We start from the raw sequence: 22,573 nt of genomic DNA, 5'->3' as shown, positions 1-22,573 counted from the left end.
CTATATCGTGCACACACATTCCATATCAAAACACTGTCCAGTTTAACAGACTGTCTAAGCAACCTTATCATTAGTTTAGATTAGATTAGATTCAACTTTATCATAATCTATTCATAAATAGCCCTTCACACTCAACTCACGCAATGACACTTTGCAGCGAGAACACTCTTTCACTGTCTAATTTCACCATGCCATCTCTTATGACTTAGAGAGCAATATCTTTGGCTGAATATTGCCCATTTATTTTATAATGACACTGCCAATGTTATGATCAGCTAAATATTTGTCACTAAGCATCATAATATAATAAAGGGCAGTGTCCGTTGTGTGGAAATTGCATGGAAGAGAAAGCTGTCACCCCACCCCCACATCTCACCACAGTGTTTGTTCAGGTTGCATTAGGCAGCAGTCTGTGTGATATAGGTTACAGAGTGAACTGACCAGTGGGGTGGGAGGACAGATGAGCAGGAGGGATCAGACTAACTGCTTGAAACAGTGTGTGAGACAGCAATCATGGAGGAAAAGTGTGTGGGCAAGGAAACATGCAGAGTGGTGTCAAACTCAAACACAGAAGTGGCTTTTCAAGACGAAGTGAGTTGCTAAAAATATGTTTAAAACCTTTGAGACTATTGAAGTTGAGTCTCATTTTTTGAAGTTGTTTTACCATTTTAGACATCAGCTGAGTTGTCACTCTCCTACATTGAATTTCCCCTCTGGGATCAATAAAGGCTATCTATATATTATTGAATTGTCTGAGTAGAAACATATCAATAGCGTTTCTTAACTCTTATCAAACTGACTTCTATATATTCAAAGGCTGAACACACATCCACGTTGGCCTGTCTAGTTACACAAAGGCAGCAGCACTACCATAGTAATTAGTCAAATGGCTATGGAGGTGGATTTCACTGCAGAATGCTTTGAGGAAAGAAATACACAAAGCAACCGGACTAATAACTGAGACTTATGATTGTGGCTTGGGAACAGTAGACATTTCAGTAATTTGGCAGAAAGTAGTTCATCAAATTAAATATATGAATCTCCTAATTTTGCTATAAGTGGTTCATACTTCTACAGTAATACTGTGACAAGGTATTTGTCATGATTTTAAAGAGACAGTTGACCCACAATGAACATCTGTCATCTTTTACTCATCCAAGTGTTTCAAACCCATTTGATCTTCGTTCTACCATGGAGCTGATTCTGTCTAATTCTGTTGCCAAATGTACCCCTCAGTCACCATTCACTTTTATTGTATGGACAAGAAAATGCAATGAAAGTGAACATTCAGCTTAATATCTATTTTTGTGTTCCAAGCAAAAAATAAAATTTTTGTGGATTGGAACAACATAATGGTGAGTAAATGATAACAGAATTTAGATTTTTATGAACTATCCCTTTAAGGTTCTGTTCTTTAGTGAGTGAGTTAGTAAGAAGAACCCCCTAGAGGGCTCTAAAGTGCATCTTAACTCTTTTATTTTTCTTCTTTTTTTTTAACGTTTGCTGTTTTAATCAACTTTAAGGAGTAGGCAAAGTCAAAATATAGTACTAAAAGTACATAATGGCCAAGTCAAGAACATATCCAGAAGAACGTTTTTAGATATTTTCTTATGATGTTTCATAAGGAATGTACTAAATGAAAAGATTTCCTCCACATGTCTGATTCTCACATGACTGCTTAAAAGGTTGCTAAAGCAGACCTGGTTCGAGACAACCCTGTGAGACTGGGAAATATATCAGCAAACTCACACAGTAGCTGTCTCAGTGTCTGTTGCCATAGCAACTAACTAATCATTTGGCACATGCTCTGCAACACTGTGTATACCACAAAGATAACAAAAAAAAAAAAAAAAAAAAAAGGTAAATGGAAATTTTTTAAAAAGTGGTCAGTCTTTGCAGGCATTGTTCTTTGGCCCTACTTTTTTAAATGAAGAATTCCAGGTTCCTATTAAGTTTATTGGCATGGACTGCATGCTTGTGTGAATGTGGCAGGGAGGGGTAGGGCATTCTTCATTTAGCACGCTTCATTACATTCCAGAGATATTTCATATTCTGATTAGTGGAAAAGACACCGTAGGTCAATCTGCAGGCATATTTCACATTATTATGAATATTGGGCTTGGACTCCAGGACAGCTGTGCTGTGTGTCTTATGTCTCATGCTACATGCCAGGTCAGTAGCACATGTAACAATTAACAGCCATTATATTTGCAAAGATACTGATGGCTTTCACCTAGCAGTCTCGATGATATAATACTGTTTATCATAATATATATTAATAATATTTTTTCATAATCACAATAATGACATAATATACAGTTGAAGTCAGAAGTTTACATACGCTTAGGTTGAAGTCATTAAAACTCTTTTTTTTTTTACCACTCCACAGTGTTCATATTAGCAAACTATAGTTTTGGCAAGTCGTTTAGGACATCTACTTTGTGCATGACACAAGTCATTTTTCTAACAATTGTTTACAGACAGATTGTTTCACTTTTAATTGACTATATCACAATTCCAGTGGCTCAGAAGTTTACATACACTAAATTAACTGTGACTTTTAACAGCTTGGAAAATTCCAGAAAAGTATGACAAGCCTTTAGGCAATTAGCCAATTAGCTCCTGATTGGCTAATTAGAGGTGTACCTTCAAACTCAGTGCATCTTTGCTTGACATTATGGGAAAGTCTAAAGAAATCAGCCAAGAACTCAGAAAAGAAATTGTGGACTCTGGTTCATCTTTGGGAGCAATTTCCAAATGCCTGAAGGTACCATGTTCATCTGTAAAAACAATAGTACGCAAGTATAAACACCATGGGACCACGCAGCCATCATACCGCTCAGGACGGAGACGCATTCTGTATCCTAGAGATGAACGTAATTTGGTGTGAAAAGGGCCAATAAATTCTAGAACAACAGCAAAGGACCTTGTGAAGATGCTGGAGGAAATAGACATATATCCACAGTAAAACAAGTCCTATATTGACAACCTGAAAGACTGCTCTGCAAGGAAAAACCGAAACCACCAAAACGCCATAAAACTGTTTGGTCTTGTCTAATGAAACAAAAATTATACTGTTTGGGAATAATGACCATCATTATGTTTGGAGGAAAAAGGGTGAGGCTTGCAAGCAGAAGAACACCATCCCAATCGTGAAGCATGGGTGTGGCAGCATCATGTTGTGAGGGTGCTTTGCTGCAGGAGGGACTGGCGCAGTTCACAAAAATAGATGGCATCGTGATGAAGAAAAATTTTGTGGATATATTGAAGCAGTATCTCAAGACATCAGCGAAGAATTTGAAGCTCGATCGCAAATTGGTCTTCCAAATGGACAATTACCCCCAAACATAGGTTCAAAGTTGTGGCAAAATGGCTTAAGGACAACAAGGTATTAGAGTGGCCATCACAAAGCCCTGACCTCAATCAGATGGAAAATTTGTGGGCTTGTCATCATTTTCTGGAATTTTCAAAGCTGTTAAAAGTCACAGTTAACTTAGTGCATGTGCAAGCAAGGAGACCTGACTCCGTTACGCCAGTTCTGTCTGGAGGAATGGGACAAAATTCCAGCAACTTATTGTGAGAATCCTGCCCAAAACATTTGACCAAAGTTAAACAATTTAAAGGCAATGCTACCAAATACTAACAAAGAGTGTGTAAAACTCTGACCCACTGGGAATGTGATGAAAGAAATAAAAGATGAAATAAATAATTCTCTCTACTATTATTCTGACATTTCACATTCTTAAAATAAAGTAGTGATCCTAACTGACCTATGACAGGGAATATTTTCTACGATTAAATGTCAGGAATTGTTAAAAACTGTGTTTAAATGTATTTGGCAGAAGTGCAGGTAAACTTCTGACTTCAAATGTATATACTGACTGTTTTTAAGCAGGTGTCCGGGATGGTCAGGATGCTTAAAGAAACAGAGCTATGTTTTGGTAGCACCACAGTCACAATTTTTACACTTTTCAGACAAATCAACCTCCAAATGACTACTAGGCAGTTAATACTAAGTCATGAGAAAGTAGTTTAACATCGCAAAAATTACACACTTCACCTTTAAGAATCTAAAGGCATTATCTAACAAAACTACCTTGGAACATTTAAGGCTGATGGGTATGTTTGGTGGCTATCAACCACTAAGAGATAAGATCTTAAACATCAGACAAATCATCAAAAATGGTTATCGGTCAACTGTTGAGGATACAATGAGTTTAAGGAGCTTGAAGGATAGAGGAGATAAAGTGATCCGAAGGCACTAGGACATGAGGTCAGCAGAGCCATTTGGCCATTTATTTATGGTTGTTTTCACAAGTACATGTTAGGTTTACTCTGCTTTGTACACTTGCTTGTAATTGTACACATGATTGTTATAGGAACATCTTCAGAAGTCTTATGGCAGTGTTTGTCAGTACAAATGGATCACTATCTTAATAGCTAATCTGTAAGTTAAAAAATAATATTTTATATATTTTAAATACAATTTATTAATATACATATATTCAATTTCCACATGCAAGATAATAATTACACTTTTAGCTTTGTGAATAAGTTAAATATCATAGCTAAAAATAAACAAATCTTATTGAGCAATGTTCATGTTTTTGCCCTTTCCTTAAAAACAATTGCATTTGTTTGGCAAAACTGTGTTTTTTCCCATAGTTTCTATCTGTAAACTGTTCATCAGTGGTTATGAAACTGTAATACTTGATGCCTGAGGTACAGTACAAATTGTAGGGACAAAGACAAGATGAAGGAGGGAAAGGTTAGTTCAAGAATATAAACATTTTACACAATCACAAATACACAGACCATTAAATTACATTAAAGAAAAGGAAGGAGAAAGGGAAGAGTGCACGGGCATACAGATCAATGCGTTTGGCTGCTGAGGGGATGACAGGTTTAGGAGGTGCTGGTTTCTTGTTGCTCTTGGCTTGTGATTTGCCGAAATCATTGCCGACTTCAATGGATTTGCCGTAGCAGTCAAAGTTTGAGAGTTCAAATTCCCGTGGGAGAGAACCAACAATGCTGAAATCATTGGAGCGCAAATCTGACTTGGAGGTGCATACCTTTTTGCACCTTGTCTCTGTTACCTGAGAGAGATAAAGAGAAACAGAAAGAGACAGATGATGAGAGACAAATAAACAGACTCAAAAACATCTGGCATTTCCTGATACATTGATTTAACACTTATGTATTTTAATTTGTAAAATGAGCAAATGAACAAACAATGGTTTGCAGCTTGAGCCTTTCTGCATTGTTATACCCATCAGACATGATCAAGAATTCGAGCTAGGAATCCAAAACCTTATTTTTCTAGCATTCACCATCCTCTCCAAATCTCTTGACACTCTGAGCTGCTGGGCAAGAGAGTACAAGAATAGGCAATTATTATCCTTCTGAATCCTTAGCAGGATAGAGCCAATGTTGCATGGAACACCAGGAGAAGAAAATAAGTTGTGTGACGATACAGTAGATATCTACCTTGCATCAGAATAGAACAGGACAAGTGGTCATATTTAGATATCTTTAATAATAAGAATAATTTGCACCGTATTTTATATGAACCCAATATGCAGTACTTTTACAATTTTGAGTCTATGTTTTATTTATTTATTATTATTATTATTAATTTAAATACACCAAGTTTAGTGAAGGGTAAACACAAATATCTATCTAGAAACAAGGCAATTCTGTCTGCAGAACTGCCACTTACTGGATGTTTTTTGTTTTTGGCACCATTCTGAGTAAATTCTAGAGACTGTTGTGCATGAAAATTCCAGGAGATCAGCAGTTACAGAAATACTCAAACCAGCCCATCTGGCACCAAGAGTCATTCCACGGTTCAAATCACTGAGATCACAAATATTCCCCATTCAAATGGTTGATGTGAACATTAACTGAAGCTCGTATCTGCTTGATTCTATGCACTACACTGCTGCCACATGATTGGCTAATTAGTTAACCACATGGCTGTTTGCTGGTGCCAGACACGCTGGTTTGAGTATTTCTATAACTCCTGGGATTTTCACACACAACAGTCTCTAGAATTTACTCAGAATGCTGTCAAAAACAAAAAATATCCTGTGCGTGGCAGTTCTGCGTATGGAAATGCCTTGTTGATGAGAGAGTGGCTAGACTGGTTTTAACTGATAAAGTCTACGGTAACTCAGATAACCGTTCTGTAAAACTGTTGTGACAAAATTAGGGTTGGCGCTGTTTTGGCGGCACGTGGGGAACCTACACAATATTAGGGAGGTGGTTTTAATGTTGTGGCTGATTGGTATATTTTAACAACAAACTTTTATAATTTTGGATTTTTTAAATGAAACAATTTGTCTGCTTTTATTACATAATTTTGTTATGTTTTTCTTATTTTATTAAATTCTTAATTTTAGTTTGCTACTGTACTGTACAGTAACTCTTTAATTTACATTTACATTTATGCATTTGGCAGACGCTTTAATCCAAAGCGACTTACAGTGCAATTATTACAGGGACAATCCCCCCGGAACAACCTGGAGTTAAGTGCCTTGCTCAAGGGCACAATGGTGGTGGCCGTGGGGTTCGAACCAGCAACTTTCTGATTAACAGCCCTATGTTTTAGCCACTATGCCACCACCACTCCACTAATTGGACAGATTCAATTGTTTGCATTCAATCTTTAGTACCCCCCAAAAAAAGTATAATAATAAACTTTTTTTTATTAATCATAGGTTTTTTTCTGTAATGTTGTCAAAAATATAAAGTCAAATAAAATGAAGTTATTATTGAGTATAATATCACCACAGTTTGGATAACCATTTTTACATTCAGGGTGTTTATTTTAGCATATTTTTCTGTACAGTAATGTAGTTTGCTGTAGGCTACAATAAGCCAAATGTTCAAATGTACAAAATGTATTTGCCTTCCCCTGTGCTCTGAAAATACAGCAATCACCTAACACCTTTAACTCACAATTGCCAGTCATTAACATATAAAAGGCCCTCTTAGCAGTACTGTCATCAGTTGTCACAACCAGACGAATTTTAACTGTACATTTCTGTCCGCTGAATTGAGGTACGTCGCTTTTTGTGGACATTATCGGTTTTATGTTACTTGGGTCCGTTTTTTCTCTAATGCATCTGACAAACTTGAAGTTCATTGGGAGTTCAATATTCCCACAATTTTCCAGATTTGACTCTTTTCATGTAGTGTGTATTTAGCAGCGTGGTGTTTCACGATAATCACCCAAATTTCTCCATACGCTGAAAGTTTAAACCTTTACAGAGAGCACAGAGTCTTCAGAACTGGGATGCATGAGTTTAAACAATTAGAATGTTTTTTATTGTTACACTATTCATAAGAGAAAGGTTGAGAAATGCTATATACTGTAGGTGGAGGCATTACTCCAAATGATGAAGTAAATGGTGGAATTATGTCCCCGGTCACTTAAGACCCAAGATAAGCATTAAAGTACTAAACACTACCACATGACTCATTAACCAGCAAGTTGCCAAAAGCTCTTTCTAAGGTTGTCTACTTGTATAACCGTTGTTTTAATCACCCAAAAATATCTACAGATAGAAAAGTACCGGTAGAGCATTCTGCCACTTTAGTTGCCATCTGATTTGACACAGCCCTGTCTGCTTGCTCCTCTCTCTTTCTCTCTGACTAACGGAGAAGAGTGATGTCTGATGGTGTTACTCAGATCTGTCTGTTGCATTAGTTCTAGATGTGTGGATGGGTCAGAAGCCACACAGGGCTGAACTGCAATACTTCCCCATGGGCACACAACACACAAACCTTCAAACAGCTTGGCATCTTGACTAATATGTGTGAGTGCACATGCACACAGATACAAAACAGTCTTTCACGTATGACAGGAATTGTATATGAGGTAAGATGTAACCTTGGAGCCTCAATTTGAGAATCTCACTCCCTCATTATGACCTGCAACTGGGTAAATGACATTAAATCATTTAGGAAACTACATCTCAAATATTTTTAACAGCATTTTTTAATTCTTGCATACTTATTATATATGCAGCTCTTATGACCTAATATTAATTGAGTAGACTAAATGGAATATTTTATTTTATTATTTTTAATTATTAAGGACCATTTAAAATCAAAACTTAAAAGAAATGATGACCAGCTACGGGGCCTAAGATATACACTTTACCTGTATATGTTTTAAACTAAAATCTCAAGGTTGATTAAAAAAAGTTAATGGACATGTTAGTATCAACTACCAAACCTACTAACAAGACGGTAATCATGGTTTATAGCTGTGACAGAAGTAAAGCTAACTTCATTTTTAAATAGGAAATACATCAAAACAGAATGCGCTTCAGGACACATCCAAACTGCTCCAAATCAATGCAATGAATGAGATTTTCTTGGGGTCAGTAACTGTCAGGTGTTGTGCAAAGAATATGTGGGATAATTTAGGTTCAGATATTCTTCTGGAAGCTGTCGATGGTGCAGTCTGAGAGCAACTGTGTGACAAAGCTTGAAAATCCACTGCATCCTTATGCCTCCCTCTGGGGCCAATTTAAAGCTTATAATAGACTTCAGCAGAACACATTATTCAGCCCATTTATCCTGTCTGTCAGACTATCCCTGGCACTAAGCATCACTTCCAATTGTTGCTAAAGCTGTCTGTTTTCTAAACAACCTGAAGAACTATGTATTAGATATCATCACACCTACACTTTTGCTGTGCATGGTTTTAGATTTTATAACTACAGAGAAGAACAGCTGAACAATGCACTAAAACTGACTAAAAACTATGATCTACTGTGTGAAGATAACATCTCCCATTTAAACATAATATGTATCTATCCTTATTTGATGCATATTATGTCTATCTATACATACTATGTAATCAAAGGAAATCACATTGTTAGAATGAGTGTATCTAGATTGTGTCAAGACTGTATTTTAGATTTAAGAATGTGTAAATGTATTAATTAGATAAAATAAGTGCTGAAAATAAATGAAAATGACCATACTAAAATATACTGTTGCGGTACCATGGTAAAGTGATGTTATCAGATGTAATAGCATGGTACTTTAATTAAATGAATGATTATCATATTAATGTACCAAATAAAACCATATTTTAAAGAATACTATGCTTCATTCCCAAAATCAAACAAACTTGGTTTTACCATGGTGCCATGACAAAAAAAAAAAACTCTACCATTGTACTTTTCATTAGGAGATCATCAGTGCCATCCAAATAAGATCATATGACATATGTTCAGTAAAATTAGTTCATATTTACTTATGGTGCTATGATAAATCATTTTATATATATCCAAATCTATTTAGACATCTTTGATTCACTTAATTCTCCAGAATCATGCTAGATTTAAAAACACAGTTAGCGTGTTGTGCCTGACCTGGAGTGTACTGACATGTATCGGGGTGTTTCCCATGCCATTGACGGTGTTCTTAGCAGGGGTCTTTCCCTCCGCATTCTCCTTGCTGGCAATCTTTGCCCTCTCCACCTCCAAGAGTTTAGGGCTGTTTAGCAGCTTGAGTTGAGTGGCAAAGCCAAAGAGCAGGCAGGCAATCAGCCAGATGTCAATGGCCTTTACATAAATGGCCAAACTTTAGGCAGTTCAGAGGCCAGAGATGTGCACTCAGAAGAGAGAGAGAGAGCACTGACAGGATCCCTGCAGAGAGAGAGAGAGAGAGACAGAGAGAGAGAGAGAGAGAGAGAGAGAGAGAGAGCTCATTAAATTAAATGGCTGAGGAGAGATAAGCTTAAACATTGATCTGAAACACTGTTTCTAAAGATGATAAATGAGAATAACAGTATTTGAACAATAATAAATAAAATTCCATCCAGCATGAGGACCCCAAAAAGGAAAGAAACATCTCCTTTGGTGTTTCACAGATGAAAGGTATTTTGATTAGGAACAACATGAATGGTGAGTAAATGATGACAAAATTGCAATTATTGTGTGAAGTATCTATTTAATCTCTGTTTATATTTAGCCTTTAAAAGACACCGCAAAATACTATTTGAGATTTCCTGGTTATTATGAGCAATCATTTCATATCACTCACTCACTCACTCACTCACTCACTCACTCACTCACTCACTCACTCACTCACTCACTCACTCACTCTCACTCTCACTCACTCACACTCACTCACTCACACACACACCAAAATAAGCAGTGTAAAACTGCTTTAAATGACTGACCTGAAATGGCATGAGTCTGAGACCATGGCATTTGATGACACCTGATGTAACCATAGGTAGTGTAGCTCTTTATACTGCGACTGACAGAGGACAGTATACAATGTGGGCAGAAAAATGGTGGTGTTGGTGTCACCAATGGAATTGCAGAAAAATTCTATTGTAACAAAATAAATGCAGTGGCTTTGCAGATATTTTTTTAATGCAGTTCCGACCCATGAAATAGCATTGACGATATGCTTGCCTATCTCAACAATATCAGTGTTTAATTGGTGAGCTTAAGAAACACAATTGTCACGTTTCACTGCATCTCACGTGGTTTCTCATATAATCTTCTCTCACTGACCTCTGCAGTTCACATATTGAAAGAGTGCCTTTAGGCTACAGGCGAGACTGAGGAAATATCATGATGGAAATGTCCTGGACATGCATTACAATTGATGAAATGAAGCAATAGATTTCATCATATACTTTAGGGGATAAAAGTGATCATCCATAGCCTTCTGGACTGTTGTGAAGTCAGTAGAATTAAAAAGACTCAGTTCACTGCTGGATGTTATATTGGTGAAAAGCGGGATTTGGGTCAGGTATGAGGGTACAGGTTTTCATGCAGAGGTGTGATGAAGTGCTGATACTTGTGGTAGGACTGGTGATTGGAAAAACTACCCAGAGGAACACGAGCAGCACTGGCATCAGGGTTGATCCAAAAGGAGAGCCAGGAGAGTACAACGATGAGCAAGGTGGGAGCGTACACACCCATCATGTAGAAGCCCACCTGCCTCCTCAGAGTAAAGATCACCTCCACACACGTGTAGTAACCTAACATAAAACAGTTCAATAAAAAAAAAAAAAACATTTAAAATGACACATTCGGCAGAGTTCAAAAGAGTTGAAAATGTGGGATTCAAAGTCTAAGTTAAACCTGTAAATAAGAAAAAAAATTAACTTAAAAAATGTAAATAATGAATAGAAATATTTACAGTCCAATTTCCCTGATCCAGCTAGACGTAAAAATATTGTCAAAAATTCTGGCTAACCGATTAAGTAAAGTTCTGACATCTCTTATACATATAGATCAGGTGGGGTTTATTCAGGGCCATAACTCTTCTTGTAACATTAGGCATTTCATCAATATCTTGTAGTCAGTGGCGAATGATCAGACTCCGGTAGCTGCCATCTCATGCTGAAAAGGCATTTGATATGGTTGAATGTGATTATCTTTTTAAGATTTTTGGAAATATATGGGTTAGGAAATAATTTTATTGGATGGATTAAGTAGACACCTAAACCTAAATCCAAAGCTTTGGCACTGACAGCGTACTGCTCAGCGATGGCTTTTCAGCCGGGTGTCTTCCAGTGGCCCAAACAGGGCATTAAGTATTTGGGCATTTTATTCCCAGCAAATTTGTCTGATTTAGTTAGAGTTCAATTTGACCCCTTAATACATTTTTCGAGTGATGTGGACAGGTGGGCTTCATTACATTTATCTATGATTGGGAAGGTTAATGTTGTTAAAATTAATTGTATTCCAAAATGTAACTACCTGCTACAATCTCTCTCTGCTGATGTCCCCCTATCTAATTTCAAGCAAATTGATAGCATAGTGAATTCCTTCATTTGTAATGTAACCATCCCAGATTACATTTCAATAAGTTACATAGGCCGATTGACAAAGGTGGGCTAGGCCTAGCCAAGATTTTGTTTTATTATTACGCATTCGGTCTCAGATATTTGGCTCATTGGTCTCTTCCACCTGAGAGAGCCCCTCCCTGGTTTTGTATTGAACAGGAAGTTCTTGCCCCTATTTCGCCATTGCAAAGCCTTTCTATCAAACTAATCGGAGAAGTTAAGTTACACCCAGTTATCTCGCATTTGCACTCGGTATGGACAAAAGTGTCCAGAGTGTTTCATTTGACATTTATTTAAATGTTGCCTCGAGCATATGGCTGAACCCAGTAATTATGTGATAGGGGAGGGGGAGGGGTAGTAGAGGGAGTTGATTCAATGTATATTTGTTTTGCTTTTCTTTGTCAACTATTTGAATTAATAAAAAATATTAATAGGAAATAAATAGACATATTTAAATGTTCAGTAATCTTTCAAAATAACTAATAAAATATGCAACTTTTGACCATGTTAATGGATATTTCAAGTTCAAATTAATGGATCATCAGATTTTGCTGTAATTAAAGGGATAGTTCACCAAAACATGAAAATTATGTCAGCATTTACTCACCCTCATGCCATTCTAGATCTTTTTTCTCAAATGAAGATTTCTGATGATTTTCTCAGCTCTGTAGGTGTATTCAATGCAAGTGAATCAAAGTAACCCATACAACTCCAGTGGTTTAATACATGTCTTCAAAAGAGATATGATAGATGGTTCATATTAAATCAGTATTTAAGTCCTTTATTTACTATAACTGTCCACCTTTTACCAGCCCCGACCATTAGGTGGCAATATGCATGAAAAATGTGAATTGCCAAAAAACATAAGAAGAATGTGGAATTAAAAGTGAAGTGGAGATTTATAGTTAAAAAAGGACTTAAATATTTACATTGATATGTTTCCCACACCTATCATATCACTTCTGAAGACATGGATTTAACCACTGGAGTTGTATGGATTAATTTTATGCTGTCTTTATGTGCTTTTTGAAGCTTCAAATTTCTGGTCACCATTAACTTGCATTGTATGGACCTAAAGAGCTGACATATTCTGCTAAAATCTTCGTTTTTGTTCTGCAGAAGAAAGTCACACATCTGGGATGGCATGAATGTGAGCAATGATGAGAACATTTTCATTATTGAGTGAACTATTCAGTTAAAGCAAAAGGGTGTATCCCAAATACTAAGAGATTCTGAAATTCATGTTCATTTTTTAATGACATCTTTCACTCATACTGATATGCCGAGAGTATAATTTGTACTGAAAAGAACTGTTAACTTTGAAAAATGCAAAATAGAACCATTTTCACTAGCGGGCTGTATATTACCCCACTGTATAAACACATTAGAAAGCCTCTGATGACCACCTAATAGATTCAACCTCCTTAACAAGATGAAGCAGGGAGCTCGTCCACACATCCACTTAGTGTCATTAATAGAAAATGAAGCGCTTTTACCTGTCCCTGCATAGTACTTTGTGCAGTTGCCATATTCAATGTCCTCTTGTTTAATATCAAACTGTGGCAGAGCAATTTCATCCATGTGTACAGGGTCCCCTGACTGCCACATGAACTGGTCATCTGTGGTGTAGCCAACTACAGACACACAATCCAAAAATATACACATGTTGGTACTGTATTCCTATCATTATGAGGATTTTCCATTGACTTCTATTATTTTGATATTGATCCAACAATTAGCCATCAACTGAATCCTCAAAGAAACCTTTTGGCATTTTTCGATTTTAATTAAATTGTTGTAGTAAACCAATTTAACTAAAAACTTATGAGTTCTTCAAAATGTAAGAAACACACACACACACACACACACACTTATGCTGAATAACTAAGATTTGACACCAAATAGCATTACAAATAACAAAAGTAGGAGTTGTTATACAGTAGCTTAGTTAGCTAAAGCTAATATCGGTATCCATAGTAACTGAATCCCTTTACAGTCTTTTTAAAGCATTTATCCTTGTTTTCATTTTTCATATCCATATATTTTGACATGGTTGTATTCATATTCACGTACAGCTCTCAAGCTGCATTTTGCATCGCTGGGTGTCCATGGGGAAGAGGGTCAGGTCCAGTGGACAAGACAGGGTCACAGACAACCTTAGAAGAGAGATAACAAAGACATATGCTAACCATATAATAATTCAGATTAATGAGTTGCTGGCAAGTAAATAATTATGCATGAGAGATTTTACATTGCGTTTGGATGACCGGCACACTCTATTATGCATTGATAAGATATGTATCGAATGATTATCTGAAAATAAGAAAATAATATCTTGCAGTAAGTTGCACAATGAGACTTTTAATGTGCATGAATCTCCAAATATACTCTGCGACACTGCAAGGATTTTTGCTACGACTATTTTATTGTCTTTGAAGTTCCATCACTTGAAAGCAAATTCAAATTTAATCTCTGCCAACAGTGGGATAAATTCTTCATGCAGTTCAATTTTTGTGCACAGTGTGCACACCACAGCATATTTATTTTAAACCCCATTAACACATGAAAGCTTTTTGGGTTTCTCCTATAATCTGACAAGCAAATGCAACAAAGAGCTACTTTTGACACCAGCGAGGCCACACAGCACTTGAGAGTGTGGGCAAGCAACTGAAGTACTGTACCAAGATATTTTAGTAGGCCTGGGAGAGGTTAGAGGAAAAGGCTGCTCCCCTCTAAGTTCTGTTTTTGTTTAGAGTGTATCTTTATGGTGCATTATACAAATTTTCTGAAAGAGAGAGAGACATTGGTTAGGATATAAGATTATATGGGTCAGGCAGGACATTCAGCGGGGTATACAAAGATACACAAAATGAAAATGAATACCAAAGAGAACCAGAGAAGTTGAAAATAAACATTGTGTTGCATCTTATTATGAGAGTAAAGGGAAAAAGAGGGGTAAAGTAACACTATAAAAAATATATTTATAGATCAAGTAAATAATGCTGAAAAAATAACAAAAGATTTACTCGATTATTGTACTTTCTTAGGGTTACATATTATTCTTAAGTCATAACAACATTTTCAGGAACACAAATAATGCATCTTAATGCAGCTTTTCTATGATCATATACTCTAATTTAAACAAATTTACAGCTCAAATAATACTCAAGTTTTAACAGAAGAACGAATGCAAGTTATTTTATAAATTTATAGGCTCAACAAATTGGCCCCATTTACTTCCATTGTATAAGTGCCTCAATGAAACCTTAATTTGAGCTTAAGTTGTATTGATCCCAGAAAATTCCTTTTAATAGCAATAGCTAATTGTTACAATTATGGAAGGTTGTAAGACATAGATTCCTGAGTAGATGAATTCAACTTAAAAAAAAAAAAAAAAAAAAGCCATCTAAACTTTAAAATGTAAAAGTTCTAAGATCACCACAATTTTTTCACCTAATGTGTCCATTTCTTGTAGGAAAGAAGTTGAATAAGGCCTAAAATGTAAAGTGTATGTATTGGAGGTGGGTTATACTATGTCTGTGGGGGAGTAAATGTTGAATTTGTTCCAGGGAGTTATAATATGAAATAAACACGTTCTTTTCTTTTTGAGGGTCTCTCAATAAGACACTAATCTCCTGCCACACACAGATACCCTGAGACAGAGCAAGGCATCCTGGGACAATGCCAAAAGTGAGAGAGGGCTCACGGAAGACCACCCAGCTCATGCTGTTATCCGGGTGGCATGGAAAAACACTATGGAAATACATTTTCCCCAGACATAACAGAATACAACATGATGCTCCTAAAGTCACTTCCCAACCAGACTGAAATGGCTCAGCGCCCATGATTTTATCTCAAACCTAAACTGGACCAGGTCCAATGAACATCTGGCACAGTGACCAAAAACAATTCACATGAAGCGTGAAGACCTACAGTATGGAAATGTTTAACTTCATAAATAACTCTTTAAATTCAGTAAATCTCTCCATGTTGATAAGTGTTTGCTAAATCAGGAAAGGTGCAGATTAAAATAGTATTTCCACATCACAAATTTTATATAGCTTGGAACTCCATAGCATCTACAGCATTGACTAGTAAAAGACTCTTGGATTTGCAGATAAAGCACTGGAAAGATAATGAGAGAGGTGTCCACCACTGCTAAGGGACTGAACTTTCACATGGGATCAAATGGCAGATGTAATTTGGGTGTCAGAGGTGAGGAGAAATCTTAGGCTCAACATATGTATCAGATCTCCAATTCTCAGATCACTTTAAGTCCCCTGAGGTTTATTAAAAGCATTCAGAAGCCAACGAATGTGTTGGCTGTCATTCAAACATGAAGCCATAGCTCAGAGTGTACCGGTAGTTCTTGCAATTTTGATATTATAGACTTTTAAGAGACTAATATTAATGGAATGGAATTTTATACAATATTCCTGTATAAAATAAAGAACACTTTTGTTATGCATGTTAAACACCCTTGGATTAAATGACTACATGGTAATTTGTTCCACTTTAAAATCACAAGCACAAGGCCTTGACATTTGATAAACTCTTGCATTTGCTTTTTTTATTTTTTTATTGCTGCAGTAAATAATGCGAGTAGGAGTTATCAGCAACTAAACCCATTTGTCACCATCTAGAAAGACAGAGGTTGGGTGCTTTGCTGGAAGAGAGCATTAACGTTCACCTCCTGCTGATGAGGACGTCTCCGTTTCTGAAGATAAAGAGCATTATGTTCTCCTGTGTAACATCGTGAAAGTTTGCACTCTTTTCGTTGGCGAAAAAAAGATCTGGTTTCCACAGGCATTTGAACATCTTTGGGTCACCGGTGAGCGAGTCGGACTTGAAGTCCTGAGGAAGTCGGAGTCTGGGGTCATTCCAGCGCTGTCTCAAGAAGATGTTTACACGATAGTCCTATACAAAAAAAATACAATCTGTTAAACTACATCTAAACATCTAGGGGTAAATTCACTTAACAGTTAAACCACTTTGATGCAAGGTATTTCAACACAAAAATATGCAACTTATTAATTTACCATCTGCAATCCAGTTTAACCAGGTGCAAAATCTGCTCAAATGTGCTACACTATGAATATTTAAATTAAGTAACATGGCTTCTTTTAATGTAAATTAGACATATTATACATTGCTCATTATTTACAAAAGTTAGAGGTATTTGCCTGGTGTAATTAACGCACTTTATGTAAGTGTTAAACTGTTTTTTTTTTTTTAAAGAAATGTTTATGTACAGTACAATTTCTTTTGATAATGGCAGTAGCAATTCAATAAATAATAATAAAATGATGGAAGAGCCCATTTTAGATTCAGGAGGAGAATATAGATGAGCAGACTATCTGCATTTTAAAGAGTCGATACAGGTTAGATGTCTACTACATGACCCAAGCCCAATGAGACCTGACAAACCATCAGGCTTTTGTCAATTTTTCAAGAAGACTTCAGGTTCAAGTTCGGGTTTGTATTTAAAGACAAGTTAGGGGTTGTTCACACTGAATGTGTTTTTGCTTGTGTCTGTTTTTCAATTGTTTGTCTATGTAAACACATGCTTGACGTCTTTGACCGTTGAGCCGTGTCTCACTGTTTTTTAAACATCTCATGCAGGACCGCCACATTTTTTTGACTCCGCTTAAAGTTAAAAAAGAATACATTTTTTAAAAACGCATCTCGAGACATCTTTTTTTCATTCGTTGCGCTGCTGTTAGCCTTTTTAGAGTAGTTAATGTTCAGGTTACAAAGAGGGCTTAATATGACTGTTACACATGATTTCTTTCTTTTTTTATTTAATTACTAAAATAAACGTAGAAACATATACTCTAGACAAATAAAGACAAAGATATAAACAAAGACATAGATCTACATAATATCATGATTTCGCACATGATTTTAAGTAGTTCTTCCTCGAGCAAAGTTTCAGTGCTTGATAAACAGTTAGCCAATATTATTTCCCTTTTGCTCTGGTGTGGTGAGGGGCCACCTGGCCTTGTTAAAACTGTGTATGTTTACTTATAGTATCCTGTAATAAATGTTGCCTATGATGCTTCAATAAAATACAGCCTATTGAAAAAAAAATCTTGTTTGGAGAAGAAATTAGAGATTTCAGGTTCAGGTCAGGTTAAGGCTTAAAATTTGATTGTACCGCTTGGGTCGGGTTGAGTCGGGACACATTATCTTAGGTATGGGCAGAGTTCAGGCTTCAAATAAATGCATGTGCAGACATCTAATTCATGTGCCTGGATCACTGTCGTGAACTCTTAATAAAGTGTGGTAGATAGTGGTATTCTGCTGCATCCTCTACAACAGAGGGCTCAGAACTGACCAGATGGATCAGGAATTGCGCTGTGCAAATAGCGTTCGGGTGCTAAAACAAAGCAGACAGCAAATAAATGCAGCTTTCATTCTTGAAATTTCCCCTTTAAATTATTCACATTGTGTGCCATACATTGAATTGAATAAAAAAAAATAATAGACAACCTCTGCTTGAGATATTTCTTGAAAATCTATCTTTTTTGTGACACATAAAAGCTGAAAGCTTGCTGTGGGTGGGAGATGGGGGATGACACCTGTCTTTGTGTTAGATGACAGGAATTGTGAGAAGCCCTGACTTGGACACAAAACAGCACATTAGTCCTTTAGGCTGACAGAGGAGCCCAGGTGCCTTAGGCATCACCATGGCAACCAGCATTTCTCACGACCTCTGTGTGATGTTTTAAAAAATGCTCATCTCTGAAGTATCAGGGCTCCAATAATGGCTGGTATTGAAGTCGTGCAGCTGTGGAGCTTGGAGCTGCTCCTATTTACATTTCCAACTATTCAAGAGATGTGTGGTGGGTGCCGGTGATGGCCTGAAATGAGGGCTCACGCTATATCTGAGCACCTACACTGGGGAAAACACAGGCTTTAAGTCAGATTGGTCCCAGATTCTCTGCTGGCTTGCGTGAGCACAAGGCTTTGAAGTGGCATTTTCTAGTGAAGCTTGTTTTGCTAGCACTGATACTGTGAAGACAGATGACATGCCAAATAAAATGCCCACACTCCAGCTGCGCTACAGAGCCAAGTGAAGCTGTTTTTTTTTGGTATATGGGTGAATGTATGATTCACTTAGTATGTCCTGTTTTTCAGTCAAGCTTTAAACCTGGAAAATTCAGGATGTATTACACACACACACACACACACACACACACACACACAATCAAACACCATGCATGGCATTTTGTCATGTTTACAAGTGTTGATCTGTTGGACTCTCCTGGCCAACGTTTAAAGGAATGCTTCACCCAAAAATGACAAATTTGTCATTATGCACAGTACTCAGCCTCATGTTTTTCCAAACCCATATGACTTTTTGTCTTCCATGTAACACATAATGAGATGTGAGGCAAGCAGGGTGGGGACAAGCGGTGTCTAGGCAGAGTGAGGTGAGGGGCGGTGGGAGTATTTAAGGAGAGGATACAGTGACAGATGAGAGAGAGAGAGATGCACAAAGCTAACTGTGTGTACTGTTGGACTGAAACTCCAACAGAGTTTATGTGTAGTGAAGCTAAAATGCATAAAGTAGTGTGAAGCAGTGTGTTATTGTGTGCGACTGAAAAGTGAAACAATAAATGTTTACATGTTTTGTAAAGCCGGCCCCAGCATTCTCCTTTCCACAAACGGTTACAAGATGCTAAGCAAAATGTAAGCCACATTCACCATTAGCTTTCATTGTGTGCAAAAACGATTGAATGAGAAAATACTGAGTGAATCATAATTTTCATTTCTGGACTGTTTCTTTAACAAAGTGCAGATAGGTGCAATAAGCTCTCCAACTACCACAGTAGGCAATGTGCCCTAGTTCTAAGTAAGGTCTCTGGTGAGGTTGTGAATAGCCATTTTGTATTTGTCTTTTGCCACCTGTGCAGGTACACATTTAGGCTAACCACAGCAGGAATGGTGTGCTGGCTCCTTAGGTGATGCAACACAACTAAATGGCGCCTCCTTTCTAGATTTATTAAAGCCCTTTGTAATGCAATTTTTTGAAAAAGCGGTTTCAACCGAAGACACCATGCAATAGTGAGCAAAAAACATGGCCCTGTGATCTGTTTCCAGGGGAAATGTTTTCAGTAGAGGTGATCTGAGACACTTTGGCATGATGGGTTGTTTATGGTTGTCACTACTCGTAAAGAGCCAGACACAAGACAGTGGGTTCTGGAGTTGATTCTTCTCCCCGGTGGAGCATTAAGTAAACACGTCAGGCACAAAATAAAGCACATAGTTATGAATCCAATCGTCTGTCTGGTGGGAGCTATCTGACATTTTCAAAAGTCCTCTAAAACTCAAATTGTTCTGTGAAATGTGTTCCTGTTAAAACAATTATGAAACAAAATGAATGAGACTGATATTGGAGTCATTGATTAAATCAAAATGGTAATTGTAGCTCAATGACATTTAATATTTCACAAACAAAAGTAAAAAAAAAAGAAAATTGAAAGGAAAGGGAAATGCATGATGTAATTCTGGAGCACATAAGCACATCTTTCAAAAAGTTGTTTGGTCAAAAAAAGGGAATAATTCATAATTGACAAATGTCACTTTTTGACTGATTTATGTACGGCTTACTTTGATGAACATATTAACATTCTGAAAGTGGACACATTTTGTTCTACAGTGACATTAAAAGGGAACTGGTTGATTGATTGAAGAGGACTTGCTCAGACCTTGATCTTAAATGAATCATTGGCATTTACAGTGTCATAAAAATTGCAGTTATGAAAGCAGGCAGATGTAGAGAAAAAAATTAATTTAATTTATTGATAAGGTAATGTTTAGGAACATAGGGTGCTATTTTTGGATAAAACATGGCAAAAATAGATGAATATTTAAGTGTTTGATAGTTCTACTTTTGCAGTTAATTTAACACCGAATTTAAGCATGTATAGGATATGTATGAAAAGGTAAAAGTAATGTGGAATACCATAGTGGTCTCTTGGATGGACCCAAAGCTGTTGATGAATATGTTCACACGGTCCTCAACAGGAACACCTAAAAAAAGAATAATAACTAAATAAATAAACGCATTCAGGCTATTACATCTATCAAACAAGACGTACCACAAGACTGTGATCTAAGCGTACTACTGCTAACATTTTTAATAGTGAACTTTCTCACAGACGATTATGGGTAACTTTAACTATTTGGTTTATACACATATACACAGTTTGGAAAGCATGGCATTAAAGGAAAAAAATGTCAAACTACTCCACGGCTATTCCTATTCCCAAGATTATAACGTTGAATTTAATGACTGCCAGGAGCTTTCATCTTAGCCAGATATCAAGAGCAGCTGGCTGGCTATAGGGAGCAATAACATTGAATCATACAGTGAGCTCTAAACACTCAGACCACATCAAGGCCCCACAAATCTACATTTACATTGAATTCCAGCAAGCAGGGAAGCGATAAAGGTTTTCACTTTTACAACTTGCTTCATTATATCTGGAAATGATGAAAATGGTTACATAAACTGATATTACTTATCTACCACAATGTGTATACATACAATAAAACATGCTTCATAGTTATTCATAATTGATCTTTAAATAAATACAGTAATTGATGAGTAGGCATGCAAAAACAAAACTAAAAAATAGTAACAAGTGAAAAACAACAGAGACCGTACCAGTAAAGTGAAACAACATAGGAACACATTTATTTTTAACAATGTTTTTCAAGACCAACTTTGAATGCTAAAAAAGCCTATAAGCCTTGTAGTTGTGGAATACTAGAGAGAATTTTAGTTTTGAAAGTTTGAAGGTTATAAGCCTTCTTATAACCTCTTTGCTTGACATCATGGGAAAATCAAAAGAAATCAGCAAAGACCTCAGAAAAAAACAATTGTGAACCTCCACATGTCTGGTTCATCCTTGGGAGCAATTTCCAAATGCCTGAAGGTACCACATTCATCTGTACAAACAATACTACGCAAGTATAAATACCATGGGACCATACAGCCATCACACTGCTCAGGAAGAAGACGCATTCTAGAGATGAACATAGTTTGGTGCAAAAAGTGCAAATCAATCCCAGAACAGCAAGGGATCTTGTGAACATGCTGGAGGATACAGGTAGACAAGTATCTATATCCACAGTAAAACGAGTCCTATATCGACATAACCTGAAAGGCTGCTCAGCAAGAAAGAAGCCATTGCTCCAAATCCGCCATAAAAAAGCCAGGCAACAGTTTGCAAGTGCACACGGGGACAAATATATTACTTTTGGAGAATTTTCTTCTGCTCTGATGAAACAAAAAACCTTTTTGGCCATAATAACCATCATTATGTTTGGAGGAAAAAGGGTGAGGCTTAAAAAGCCAAAGAACACCATCCCAACCGTGAAGCATGGGGGTGGCAGCATCATGTTGTGGGGTGCTTTGCTGCAGGAGGGACTGGTGCATTTCACAAAATAGATGGCATCATGAGGAAGGAAAATCATGTGGATATATTGAAGTAACATCTAAAGACATCAGCCATGAAATTAATGCTCAGTCACAAATTGGTCTTCCAAATGGACAATGACTCAAAGCATACCTCCAAAGTTGTGGCAAAATGGCTTACAGACAACAAAGTCAAGGTATTGGAGTGGCCTTCACAAAGCCCTGACCTCAATCTGATAGACAATTTGTGGGCTGAAAAACTGAAAAAGCCTGTGCGAGCAAGGAGGCCTACAAACCTGACTCAGTTACCAGTT

The 22,573-nt window shown here is 36.9% G+C and overlaps 1 pseudogene; it reads right to left on the bottom strand.

Annotated features, from left to right (window-relative positions):
- Window positions 1–4,279: 4,279 nt before the first annotated feature.
- The window catches only part of LOC127617269 (glycine receptor subunit beta-like), a 42,449-nt pseudogene continuing 24,155 nt past the window's right edge, over window positions 4,280–22,573 (bottom strand).

This window comes from Xyrauchen texanus, chromosome 23, assembly GCF_025860055.1.
Source record: "Xyrauchen texanus isolate HMW12.3.18 chromosome 23, RBS_HiC_50CHRs, whole genome shotgun sequence".
In the NCBI taxonomy this organism is placed as follows: domain Eukaryota; kingdom Metazoa; phylum Chordata; class Actinopteri; order Cypriniformes; family Catostomidae; genus Xyrauchen; species Xyrauchen texanus.
Note: the sequence above shows the minus strand (reverse complement) of the source record. Positions and strands in the feature narration are given on the sequence as shown.